This window comes from Lynx rufus, unplaced genomic scaffold, assembly GCF_022079265.1.
Source record: "Lynx rufus isolate CCGP_SWC_20201006 ecotype Redwood Valley unplaced genomic scaffold, mLynRuf1.p SCAF_5, whole genome shotgun sequence".
Classification (NCBI taxonomy): domain Eukaryota; kingdom Metazoa; phylum Chordata; class Mammalia; order Carnivora; family Felidae; genus Lynx; species Lynx rufus.
This window is the reverse complement of record NW_025814867.1, coordinates 72641408-72655856: the sequence shown is the minus strand read 5'-3', so window position 1 is coordinate 72655856 and position 14449 is coordinate 72641408. Positions and strand designations below refer to the sequence as shown.

The 14449-nt window shown below is 37.2% G+C and overlaps 1 non-coding gene across 1 annotated transcript; it reads left to right on the top strand.

The window, feature by feature from the left end:
- The first annotated feature begins 5540 nt into the window (after window positions 1–5540).
- Window positions 5541–5644, top strand: LOC124527399 (U6 spliceosomal RNA). Its single transcript, XR_006965856.1, has one exon. It is a non-coding gene; the product is annotated as a U6 spliceosomal RNA (small nuclear RNA).
- Window positions 5645–14449: the final 8805 nt, after the last annotated feature.

Sequence of the window (14449 nt, the reverse complement as noted above, 5' to 3'; positions counted from 1 at the left end):
GCTAACATCTTACAAAATACGTGTGGTCAGTTATGAAAACGGCTGGTCCATGGTAGCCGTAATCTACATTAGTGTGCTGACTCCCCCAAGCTCTAAAGTCATTGTTGGATTCAAGTTACCCATTTAAACAGAATTTGGTGAAGGAAGAATCTGTTTTAGTTAGCAAACTAAACATTCTCCTTAAAATGAAAAAAAAGTAATTCTGCTGACAGTGTGGTCCTATCATGTCCTTTGGATTTAGGTTCTGCAGATGTTTTAAGCTGTAAAGTTCTGTGTCTTCTGTTTCTTAACTGAGAGGCACTGTGGTATAGTGGATATGGTTATCAGAAAGCCTAACACTGTTGGCACTCACTAAATATTGTTGAAAGAATAAAATTCACAAGTCTTAGAGTCAGTCTAGATTTCAATTCCAGATCTACTTTCTAGCTGTTAGACCTAGGATTGGCCATTGAACTTCTCTGACTCCCAAGTTTCTGTTTCTCTAAAACAAGGGGGGAAACGTTCCAACTTTTTCTTTCTTCTGTTATCTTTCACATTATCTGCAAGAGTGTCTTCCTTTGGTAATTTTTAAAAAAAATTTGTGATTTTTAAAAAATTAATAATTCCTGCTTTGTTTATTTCACAGAAATGGTGTGAAGACCAATGTGATGGTAAATATAAAAGTACTTGACAAAATATAAAGTAATACATGGATATAATAGATTATTATCCTGCTAAAAGCATCAACATTCTCAAAACAAATATCTCTCAGATTGAGTATTGTGAAGGTATATATATGTTCTTTTTAAGACAAGAAAATGATTTTAATACTTGTTTGTAGTTTATACATGTATATATGCATATGTAGATTTTTGAAGCCTAGGATTGTAATTTATTTAAGTGTAAAGTATAACTTCTAGGGGCGCCTGGGTGGCTCAGTCGGTTAAGTGGCTTACTCTTGATTTTGGCTCAGGTCATCATCTCAGTCCGTGAGTTGGGGCCCTGTGTTGGGCCTGCTTGGAATTCTGTCTCTCTGTCTCCCTCTCTGCCACTCCCTGATTGGTGATCTCTCTCTTTCTGCCTTTCTCTCTCTGTCTCTGTCTGTCTCTCTCTAAACAAACAAACATTTAAAAAAATGAAGTATAACTTCTATCCAGTTAAATAAAGTTCCTTTTTAGCATTGTATTACAGGATTGTAAACTGATATCTGAAATCCAAAAATATTTTTAGAATACAAAATCTTTTTCGTAACTGACTTATAGTAAAATTGGATTTGAACTATTTATAGTCTATTTATTGCACTTAATATGAATATTCATACATTTCATTGCAGAAGAAATATTTCGTTCCTCCTACAAAGAGCTTAAGGAGGCCAGACCAATGAAGACTGGAAAATTAAAGAATAATATAAATGAGGTATTTAAGCTGCATATATTCAAAAGCTAAAATATTTAGTGCAAATGATAAGTTTCATGTGTTATTAGACAATAAATAAAATAAACAGAGACTCTAGTTCTGTCAACTTCTAGAAAGTTGAAAACAGTTTTATTGAATGATTCATGGTATGTTCAAATTCAACACAGTCCTAAAAAAAAAAAAAGTACAGTTTCTGAAATGAATTTTAATTTTTCCTAAACAAAGAAAAGTAACCCTGATTCTTCAGAACTTTTCTTTCATCAAAGGTGAACCATCATATAATAAAAGCTCTTTGTCCTGGATGCTTATGAAACTTTATTATTGTTCCGTGTGTTGGGTCTGAAGAGGTGTAGGATCATTGTCAGTCTTAAGAAATAGAGAATTTGATTTCCAGATGTTGGCTTCAACTTAGAATAAGACTCATAGAGAGTTCCTGACCTTAATATTTGCTCAGCAATCTTTCACGGCTCTGGCATATTTCATCCCATTTTTACAAGGCACAGCTTTCCAAACCTTGCTTACTGCCTCTGGTGTTCCAGGGCAAGGTCAGACAGAGTGCCCTGTGTTAATGTTGGAAGTGTAGGCCTTAGCACCCTCAGTAAATGCTGCCAATATCCACAAAGATTTGCTATTTTCCTTTAGAAATAAAGCCCTATTTAAGCCTCAGACAAAAGATGTAAGCTTTCAGGTGCTTGTTTAAAAATCTAAAATGCTTTGGGGCGCCTGGGTGGCGCAGTCGGTTAAGCGTCCGACTTCAGCCAGGTCACGATCTCACGGTCCGTGAGTTCGAGCCCCGCGTCAGGCTCTGGGCTGATGGCTCAGAGCCTGGAGCCTGTTTCCAATTCTGTGTCTCCCTCTCTCTCTGCCCCTCGCCCGTTCATGCTCTGTCTCTCTCTGTCCCAAAAATAAATAAACGTTGAAAAAAAAATTAAAAAAAAAATCTAAAATGCTTTGAATTTTCAATCCATCTATCTTCCTTCACAGGTCTGTCTGCAACATGCAATTTATAAAAGAAAGGAATATTTTCCTCCAATAAATACTATATTGCTATTAGAAGACCCAATAAAAAGCGTTTTCACTGAGCAAATAACCATTGTAGGACAGTGATCAGGAAAAGAAAGTTCAGATTATAAGAAACTGGATTCAAATTCCAGTTCTGCCAGAGCGTCTGGGTGGCTCAGTCGGTTAAGCGTCTGACTTCAGCTCAGGTCATGATCTCATGGTTCACGAGTTCAAGCCCTGTGTCAGGCTCTGTGCTGACAGGTCAGAGCCTGGAGCCTGCCTCGGATTCTGTGTCTCTCTCTCTCTCTCTCTCTCTCTGCCCCTCCCCCACTTGTACTCTGTCTCTCTCTCTCTCTCTCAAAAATAAATAGAACATTAAAAAATTAAAAAAAAATCCAGTTCTGCCACCCCTACTTGTTCTGTGACTTTGGGCAAGTGACTCAACATCCTAGCCTCAGTTTTCCCATCTATAAAATGGAGTCAATAATAATACCTATAGTAATAGAATATTGTGAATAATAAATGTAAAACATTTAGCAAATTTCTGGACATTATATGTAAGAACTCAAGAACTGTTAACTTCTTAACATTATTAGCAGTGAATAAACCTATAATATGTCAAAAACTTTAGCTCGCAAAATAGTCCATTGTTTGACCCTATTTCACTTCCATCCACTTCAGTGGCTGCCACATGCCTCATGTTCTGTCCCCTTCACAGTCTGTGGGAGCACATTTTTCATTGTACCTGAGAATTGTGAGAAAATCTCATGTTTCAATTATTCAAATGTTACTGACCAATGTGACTGTCACCTAGAGTGCTATCACAACTGTGCTCTCAGCCTCCAGTTTTTTTTTTTTTTTTTTTTTTTTTTTTTTTTTTTAAATTTTTTTTTTCAACGTTTATTTATTTTTGGGACAGAGAGAGACAGAGCATGAATGGGGGAGGGGCAGAGAGAGAGGGAGACACAGAATCGGAAACAGGCTCCAGGCTCTGAGCAGACAGCACAGAGCCCGACGCGGGGCTCGAACTCACGGACCGCGAGATCGTGACCTGGCTGAAGTCGGACGCTTAACTGACTGCGCCACCCAGGCGCCCCTCAGCCTCCAGTTTTTAAAGTGACATTAAATATACTTCTGCTGAGTCATTTTACTTGAAGAATCCCTTTTTCTCCCTCCAAACTAGAGAGACCTGAGAGGGACTACCCCTCCGCCACTCTGTTAAAACCCTCATCCTGTATCTTATCAACAGGGAATGATAGAAACAAGGTTTATAGGCAATCCAACTTTTGTTAGACTGATCACGTTGGTTTTTCAATATATGAATATGAAACTTAAGGACTGGCCCTCGCATTCTTCCCATTTTCTAGAACACAACACATCATCTAAAGCAAAAACTGAGTTCTCTGTTTCTCTTCTCGACTACCTACTATGTGCCAGGAAATTAAAATATTTGTTATTAAGGTACATTTTAAGTGCAGTAATATTCACCCTGCAAGTTTTGACAAATGCACACAAGTCCACCACAATTAAATTAAGGAATAGTTCTCTCATTCCATATATTTCCCTGTGCTTTTTTTAAATTTTTTTTAACGTTTTATTTATTTTTGAGACAGAGAGAGACAGAGCATGAACAGGGGAGGGTCAGCGAGAGGGAGACACAGAATCTGAAACAGGCTCCAGGCTCTGAGCTGTCAGCACAGAGCCCGACGCGGGGCTCGAACTCACGGACTGCGAAATCATGACCTGAGCCGAAGTCGGCCGCTTAACCGACTGAGCCACCCAGGCATCCCTTCCCTGTGCTTTTTTTTTTTTTAATTTTTTTTTTAAACATTTATTTATTTTTGAGACAGAGAGAGACACAGCATGAACGGGGGAGGGGCAGAGAGAGAGGGAGACACAGAATCGGAAGCAGGCCCCGGGTTCTGAGCCATCAGCCCAGAGCCCGACGCGGGGCTCGAACTCGCGGACCACGAGATCGTGACCTGAGCTGAAGTCGGATGCTGAACCGACTGAGCCACCCAGGAGCCCCTGCCCTTCCCTGTGCTTCTTAAGATCACCTCCTTCTGTGACCTCCAACTCCTGGCAGACATTGCTCTACTTTCTGTTTCTATAGTTTAGTCACTTTTCACATATATTGTCTTAGTTAATATTACCTAAACTCTGAGATAACAATAGTATTCTTGTGGAAGAGACAGAATTGACTATCTTTCTTTGCTCATTTCAATATTTTTATTTATTTATTTTATTTGCCATAAGTGATATTCAGTATCTTTTAGCTTTCTCATCAACATAGAGCCTTATAACAAAGTGTCTGGAAAAAAACAAAAACAAAAACAACAGCTGCTATCAAGTCAAGTGATGAGTTTCATGGTTTCCCTCCCTCTAATTAAAATTTCTTTTCTTTATTTTTTCTTTATTCCTTTATTTCTTTAAAGGGGAGAGAATTTTCTTCTGATATCATATTCTTCCTTCTCAAAATGTGAAGTTTTATTATTCAATTTCTGTAACCTAAAACCATTAACTGTTTACCTATCTCTGACCCATTGAACTTCAACCATGAATGGGAAAGAAGAAGCAGTCAAACATGAATTTTATGATAATATTTTCAAGCTCATGCCAGACTCCCCTCAAAGACATCTTCTGTCTGGAAGAATTGACTAGGGATTCATTCATGCAAATGAGTTCAGGTCTGTATTTATCTTGATTTGTCCAAGTTGGTTTTTTGAAAGCTAAAGTCCTGACCTTTTATCTCTCATTGTGAACAGCCACAATAAGATGGGAACAAAGAGAACATGGAATTTCCCAAAGTTAGAAGGCTCCTTTGATTGCCTTGCTGTGACTGGAGCTCAGCCATGTGTGGCTCCAAGCTTTAAATACTCAGGTTTCTGTGTGGGAACAGGGGTGTCTGTCTGGCTCAGTTGATAGAGCATGCAACTCTTGCTCCTGGGGTCATGAGTTCAAGCCCCACGTTGAGTGTACAGCCTACTTAAAAAAAAAAAAGATTCACTGTGAGAACAGTGGTGGTATGTGCCTGTGAGTTTAGCAGTCACATTAAACCAGCATCACAGATTTAGAAGAAGCTTCTTAACAATCTGTATAGCTATTTATTTATTTATTTATTTATTTACTTTTTTATTTATTAATTTTTAGAGAGAGAGAAAGCACACAAGCAGGGGGACAATACAGAGAAGATTAGCATGCCCTGTGCAAGAATAGCATGCAAATTTATGAAGTATTCCATGTCTTTAGAAATGGAAAGACATTCGATGCACATGGATTGGAAGAACAAACATTATTAAAATGTCTATACTGCCCAAAGCAATATATACATTTAATTCCATCCCTATCAAAATGCCAATAGTATTTTTCACAGAACTAGAACAAATAATCCTAAAATTTGCATGGAACCACAAAAAACCCTGAATATCCAAAGCAATCTTGAAAAAGAAAAGCAAAGCTAGAGGCACCACAATTCTGGACTTCAAGTTATATTACAAAGTAGTAATCAAAACAGTATGGTGATGGCACAAAAATAAACACATAGATCAGTTGAATACAATAGAAAATCCAGAAATAAACCCATAATTATATGGTCAATTAATCTTTGACAAAGAAGGCAAGAATATGCAAAGGGAAAAAGACAGTCTCTTCAGCAAATGGTACTGGGAAAAATAGACAGCAATATACAAAAGAAGAAAACTGGACCACTTTCTTACACCACACATAAAAATACATTCAAAATGTATTAAAGGCCTAAATGTGAGACCTGAAATCTTAAAAATCCTAGAAGCAAGCACAGGCAGTAATTTCTCTGACATTTGCTATAGCAACTTTTTTCTACATAGGTCCTTGAGGCAAGAGAAACAAAAGCAAAGACAAACTATTGGGACTACATCAAAATAAAAAGCTTCTGCTCATTGAAGGAAACAATCAACAAAACTAAATGGCAATCTACACAATGGGAGAAGATATCTCAAATGACATATCTAATAAAGTGCTAGCACCCAAAACATATAAATAACTTAACTCAACACCCAAAAAACAAATAATCCAATTACAAAATGGACAGAAGACATGAACAAATATTTCTCCAAAGCAGACAGACAGATGGCCAACAGATACATGAAAAGATGCTCAACATCACTCTTCTTCAGGGAAATGCAAATCAAAACTGCAATGAAATATCACTTCACACCTGTCAGAATGGCTAAAATTAACACAAGAAACAACAGGTGTTGGCAAGGATGTGGAGAAAAAGGAACGCTCTTGCAATGTTGGTGGGAATTTAAACTGGTGCAGCCAGTATGGAGGAAAACAGTATGGAGGTTCCTCAAAAGTTAAAAATAGAACTACCTTATGATCCAGCAATGGCACTACTGGGTATTTACCCAAAACTGCCAAAACACTAATTCAAAGCAATGCATGCACCCCTATGCTCATAGCAGCATTATTTGCAATAGCCAAGAAGATATGGAAGCAGCCCAAGTGTCCATCGATTGATGCATGCATAAAAAAGAGGTGGTATATATAATACAATGGAATATTAGTCATCAGAAAGAATGAAATCTTGCCATTTTGCAATGACATGGATGGAGCTAGAGAACATAATGCTAAAGGAAATAAGTCAGTCAGAGAAAGGCAAATACCATAAGATTTCATTTATACGTGGAATTTAAGAAACAAAACAAATGAGCAAAAGGGGAAAAAAAGAGAGAGAGACAGAGAGGCAAATCAAGAAACAGACTCGTAACTATAGAAAACTGATGGTTACCAGAAGAGAGGTAGGCAGGAGGAATGAGTGAAATAGGTGATGGAGATTAAGGAGTGCACGTGTCTTGATGAGCACCAGGTGATTAAAATAAACACTTATGGGGTGCCTGGGTGGCTCAGTTAGTTGAACATCTGACTCTTGATTTTGGCTCAGGTCATGATTCCACACTGACAGCACGGAGCCTGCTTGGGATTCTCTCTCTCTCTTTCTCTTTCTGCCTCTCCCCCACCCACTCACAATGCTTGCTCTCTCTCTCTCTCTTTCCCTCTCTCTCAAAATAAATAAATAAACTTAAAAAAACACTTGAAAAAAACCCAAACAAAAAAGTAATTAATGGCTGGAAAGTCCCCAAATTTAGTGAAACATATACATATATATTCAAGAAGCTTGGTGAATCATAAACAGGATAAATTCAGAGAAATCCACACCCAGGTGCATGAAATTCAAGCTGTTAAAAACTGAAGACAAAAAGTCCTGTACGGAGCTAGAGAAAAATGAAGCATTAAATATAAAGGAAAAGTGAGTTGAATAAATGAGAATTTCTCATTGAAAACGCCAAGCCAGAAGGAAGGGAATTGCCACAAGATTTTTAAAGTGCTGAAAGATATGAAGCCAGGGGCTCCTTGGTGGCTCAGTTGGTTTTGTGTAGGACTCTTGATTTTGGCTCAGGTTATGATCTCATGGTTTGTGGGATTGAGCCCTGTGTCAGGCTGTGTGCTGACAGCATGGAACCAGATTGTGATTCTCTCTCTCCCTCTCTCTCTATGCCCATCCTCCACTCATGCTCTCTCTCTCTCTCAAAATAAATAAATAAACTTAAAAAAAGAAAAGAATCCAGAGTTCTATATCCAGTAAAAATTTCTTTCAGTTAATAAAAGTGAAATAAAGACATTCTTGATATGGGAAAACTAAAGGAATTCATCACTAGCAAACTGCTCTAAAAGAAACAATGGATGAATTCTTCAGATGGAAAAGAAATAACACCAGAGAGGAGCCTGAAACTGGAATGGTAAAAATGTGGGCAAATATAATAGACTATTCTCCTTAAGTTCTTTAAACAATATATGGCAGTTAAAAGCAAAAGTTGTAACATTGTCTATTGAGGTTTTAAATATATGTAGATTTATAATACATATGCCAACTGCAACATAAAGAGGGAGCACTAAAAGGATCTATATCTTGATCGGATTTCTACATTCCACTTGAAGTGGTAAAATATTAATTTTAAGTAGATTGTGAAAACTTAACTATGTATATTATACTCCTTAGAGAAGCCAGTAAAAAAATTATGCAAAGATACATAATTTAAAAACATAATAGGTACATTAAAATGGAGTACAGGGATTCCTGAGTGGCTCAGTTATTTAAGCATCTGACTCTTGGTTTCGGCTCAAGTCATGATCTCATGGTTTGTGTGTTGGAGCCCTGCATTGGGCTCTGTGTTGCCAATGTGGAGCCTTCTTGATATTCTCTCTTCCCACACTTTGTCCCCCTCCTGCTCTCTCTCTCCCTTTCAAAATAAATAAATAAACTAAAAAAAATGGAGTACCAAAATTTCAAATAATCTAAAAGAGTGTAGGAAATGGAAACAGAGGAACAAAATACAAGAAGAAACCGAATGCAAATACTAAAATGATAGACCATAACTTCAGTAAATGTAAATGATCTAAACACACTAATTAAAAAAGAGAAATTTCCAGAATGGATAAAAAACACCATGTGCTCCTACAAGAAATTTACTTTAAATTTAACAATATAGTAGATTAAAACCAAAAGGATAGAAAAAATATACAGTACAGACACTAATCAAAAGAAAGCTGAGTGACTAGATTAATATCAGACATAGTAGACTTCAGAACAAGGAAAATAACCGGGGATAATGATGGACATTACATAATGATAAAAGGGTTAGTTTATTAAGAAGTCATAATAATCCTAAATGTGTATGCACCTAGCAACAAAGCTCCAAAATATATTAAGAAAAAAGTGATAGAACTAGACAAATAAAAATTATAGTTGGGAGTCTTAAAACTCCTTCATCAGTAATTGGTAGAACAAGTAAAGAGCAAATTAACAAAGATATAGGACTGGAAAACACAATCGACCAACTAGATCTAATTAATATTCATAGAAAATTCTACCCTATAACAGTAGAATATATTTTTTTTTCAATGCAGTAAGAACATTCACTAAAATAGGCAATATTCTGAGTCATAGAACAAAACTTAGAAAATTATGATTAATTGAAATCATACAAGGTATGTTCTCTGAATATAATGGAATCAAACTAAAAGAAACCTGGCAATCCTGAGTATTAAACAGTAGTGATAGAGTTTAGTAGATTAAGAGCTTGAATTCTGGTTTCAAAGAAGCAGATGTGAATTATGACTCTGTTACATGTTTTGGAAACTTGGACAATTTACCTAATTTACTGCTTTCTTTTCTTTTAAAATTTTCTAATTTATAAAATAAGCTTAATAATGATCTCTACCTTACAATACTGTCAAGAATAAATCAATAATTCATTTATACAAAGTGCATAAGACAGTTTCATCACCTGTTTGTGTTCAATAAGCCTAGGTTCCTATTATGAGGAAAGAGCCATTGTTAGAGGCAAAGTACTGATAACAAAAGGTGATAGTAGCTATTGATTTTAAAATAAAATATGTGAAGGACTTCTTGCCATTAACCCAGCATAACATATTTTAACATTTTACTTGAATATCACCCATTTGTCATTGTGGAAATGTTTTTATTATAAGTAATACTGGGGATTGATTCACATTTCAGAGACCAAACTTTACCCAGCACTGATAGACTGTATTTTCTAAGATTGAGTCACATAGCAACCCTCTTGACCACCTCCTCTTGACTGGTTGATTTTGTTGATGAAAATGTGAACCAGGATTGGGAGAGAGGATTCATTCATTTCAGATATTATTATTCAGCACCTACTTTGTAATAAGCACTATGTTAGCTAATGGGTAAATAGCACCAGAACTGATGGTCTAAAGTGGAAGCCAATACAACAAATTATAATTAAGTAAGGATTGGATGATATAACTGTTGATAGACAAAGAACACCTTGAGTTCAGTTTCCCTTTGCAGTTGCTTTTCCATTATTCATTCTGGTAAGTGCTTAGGGTAGAAAATAGTATATCAAAATATTTCCCTGGGCTGGTGGATGACAGGCAGGGTGGGGAAGGGAAACACCCTTCAGATGTGTCCCAGTATGTTCATAATGGTGTCATAGATCCAAAGAAGATTAGAACACACTGTTGTAAGCTCATCAACCAGATCATCTTTCAAATTCAGAGATGCCAAAAGATTTCAAGATTCCAAAATTAGGATCGCCTTGGTTTCTTCAAGTGAATATGTTTACCAGCATTGCCAATATGATTTTATGAGTTATTCATCAAAAGCTGACCTGAGGGAAGGACTCTGCTCGTGCAAAGTAGAAAAGAATTTTATTGTAAAGAAAATTACTTTCTATAACTAAAGTCTCTAATGGCATAACATTGTGGTTTCCAATAATGTACAGGAAACAGGTGTCTAATGAAGCCAGAAGAGACAGAGATAGAACTCAACATATGAAATGGGGGTTAAATCAAATCTCATGATCAGCATATGTAAATTGATTTCTCAGGTTATGAAGAGCATAAGGAGGTAGAGTGAAAAAGGAATTTTAATGACTGAAATAACTGACTTGTTGACCATACTGGGGAGAAGCATGACTCTTTAGTTTTGGATCCTTCTGTATATGGTTATAAAAAGAGCAGGGAGTTAAAATTAGCATGAGCATTATTATTAGCTATTTTGTTAGGCTTGGCATCTTGCTGAATAGGATCATTCAATGTATTAAGCTTGAATCAGTTTCACAGAAACCTTTTTGTTTTTTAAAGTTTATTTATTTATTTTGAGAGAGAGAGAGAGAGCATGAACAGAGGAGAGGGAGAGAGAGGGAAAGGGAGAGAAAGACAGAGAATCCCAAGCAGGCCCTGCATGGTCAGCACAGAGCCTGATGTGGGACTCGAACCCATGAACTGTGAGATCACGACCTGAGCTGAAACCAAGAGTTGGATGCTAAACCAACTTAGCCACCCAGGTGCACCTCTCGGGAACTTTCAACAGGCAAGATAAACTCCTATTTTTATGGTAGATCTCCAAAGCTTTAAGAACAGTGGCCCAACCTATTAATGAGAACAACGCCGTCTTGCTGGGTTGGCAATGCCTCATGGATTGCATATAATTGAATAACATACTGAACATATAATTGAGAAACATACTGCACATGTCTTTGTGGACTTAGAAATGTTGGATAATCTTAAAAATTAGAAGATTCTCAAAAGAGAATATTAGTATAAAGTTTTATAGAGTATGCACAGGTACATTTATTCCATCTTGACAAGAACTAGTCGTAAGAGAGGTTATTTATTTTTTTATGGATAATCAATCTGAAGCTCAGAGAGTTTAAGTGACTTACCAAAGTTCAAATTATTGGGAAGTGCTAAACTAATACGGATATGTAAATAATCTCTATGGAAATATAGTTCAAAGAGGCACACATTTACAACAACTTTCAGAGATACCACTGTTGTATAAATATCAAATAATTTTATGTTGAGATCTTGTTTTTGGCTTGGTAAATGTAAACAAACAATTAAATTATTAATTACCATCAATAAATGACATATTAAGCTTTCATTTGGGTTTTGCTTACATAAATAATACGAACTGATAGTAGAATAATTTTAAAGGAGAAATAAACCAAAAGAATATTATCCATCTCTCAAATTTTTGGCCAGAGAAATCACTAATAAATTTTAATGTATATCTTTCTTTTTTTTCAAAGATTTTATTTTTAAGTAATCTCTACACCCAACACAGGGCTCGAACTTACAACCCTAGATCAAGGGTTGTGTGTTCCACCAACTGAGCCAGCCAGGCACCTCTAAGGTGTATCTTTCTTTTTTTTTTTTTTTTAATATATGAAATTTATTGTCAAATTGGTTTCCATACAACACCCAGTGCTCATCCCAAAAGGTGCCCTCCTCAATACCCATCACCCACCCTCCCCTCCCTCCCACCCCCCATCAACCCTCAGTTTGTTCTCAGTTTTTAACAGTCTCTTATGTTTTGGCTCTCTCCCACTCTAACCTCTTTTTTTTTTTTTCCTTCCCTTCCCCCATGGGTTTCTGTTAAGTTTCTTAGGATCCACATAAGAGTGAAACCATATGGTATCTGTCTTTCTCTGTATGGCTTATTTCACTTAGCATCACACTCTCCAGTTCCATCCACGTTGCTACAAAGGGCCATATTTCATTCTTTCTCATTGCCACGTAGTATTTCATTGTGTATATAAACCACAATTTCTTTTTTTGTTTTTTTCAACGTTTATTTATTTTTGGGACAGAGAGAGACAGAGCATGAACGGGGGAGGGGCAGAGAGAGAGGGAGACACAGAATCGGAAACAGGCTCCAGGCTCTGAGCCATCAGCCCAGAGCCCGACGCGGGGCTCGAACTCACGGACCGCGAGATCGTGACCTGGCTGAAGTCGGATGCCCAACCGACTGCGCCACCCAGGCGCCCCTAAACCACAATTTCTTTATCCATTCATCAGTTGACGGACATTTAGGCTCTTTCCATAATTTGGCTATTGTTGAGAGTGCTGCTATAAACATTGGGGTACAAGTGCCCCTATGCATCAGTACTCCTGTATCCCTTGGATAAATTCCTAGCAGTGCTATTGCTGGGTCATAGGGTAGGTCTATTTTTAATTTTCTGAGGAACCTCCACACTGCTTTCCAGAGTGGCTGCACCAATTTGCATTCCCACCAACAGTGCAAGAGGGTTCCCGTTTCTCCACATCCTCGCCAGCATCTATAGTCTCCTGATTTGTTCATTTTGGCCACTCTGACTGGCGTGAGGTGATATCTGAGTGTGGTTTTGATTTGTATTTCCCTGATAAGGAGCGACGTTGAACATCTTTTCATGTATCTTTCTAGTGTTTCATATAAGTGTGTGTGTACACACTAAAATATATGTAAGTATAATAAAACATAACCTGCAGACATATATATGCACACTTAAAATATGTATGCATTTTTTGGGGTGTGTGGGTTGCTCAGTCAGCTAATCATCTGACTCTTGGTTTCTGCTCGGGTCATGATCTCATCTTTATGAGACTGAGTGTCTCACAGGGCTCTGAGCTGGGCATGAAGCCCGTGTAAGATTCTCCCTCCCCCTCTGCCCCTCCTCCACTCTTGTGCACATGCTTGTGTGTGCTCTCTTTCAAATAAATTATCAATAAAAATATGTATGTATTTTTAATTTCTACACCATATACATGTATATATATACACCTGTAAAATAAAATAAGACTATTCTATATATTCTACTTAAGTACTGATTTTTGAACTTGTCATGGACATCTTTTCATTCACTAAATATACTTTTACAACATTTTTTATGGCAACAATTGTTGAACATTTTATTTTAAAAAAAAATTTTTTTTTAACATTTATTTATTTTTGAGACAGAGAGAGACAGAGCATGAACGGGGGAGGGGCAGAGAGAGAGGGAGACACAGAATCGGAAGCAGGCTCCAGGCTCTGAGCCATCAGTCCAGAGCCTGACGCGGGGCTCGAACTCACGGACCGCGAGATCGCGACCTGAGCCGAAGTCGGACGCTCAACCGACTGAGCCACCCAGGCGCCCCTTGTTGAACATTTTAGATTGCTATTATGAATAGTACTGTGATGAACATCCTTGTAGTTTTAATTTTGCCTACATTCTCAATTATTTCCTTAAGGCAAATCTCTAAGCTTGAATTTTGATGCTTGTTGACATATTGTCCTTCAGGAAGTCATACTTCCATCAGCAGTGTGTATGAGACTGCTTGTTTCCTTACACACACGCTAATATAGAATATTTTCAGGTTAGCAATTGGCATTTGTTAACATCCCTACGTGCCCATAGTTCTGTCCTCTTGAGGATCTTGTGTTCTAAGTGACTGATCCTGAGATACATGTGCATAGGGGAGTGACAGGCAGACCAGCTGGGTTTCAAGGTTTAACAAGATAATCCATGTTCAGCATGTGGCAGAGTATCTATATGTAGTAAATGCTAAGTATATGGTAGCTATTTATTACTGTTGTTATTTTAACTTGGAATCTTCCCCTTCATCTCCATCAGGAAAAGTCTTATTCTTTCAGCACCCAAATAAAATATAATATTTTAGTCATCTTTCTTGATTTCCCCAAGGATGATTTAGACCCTTT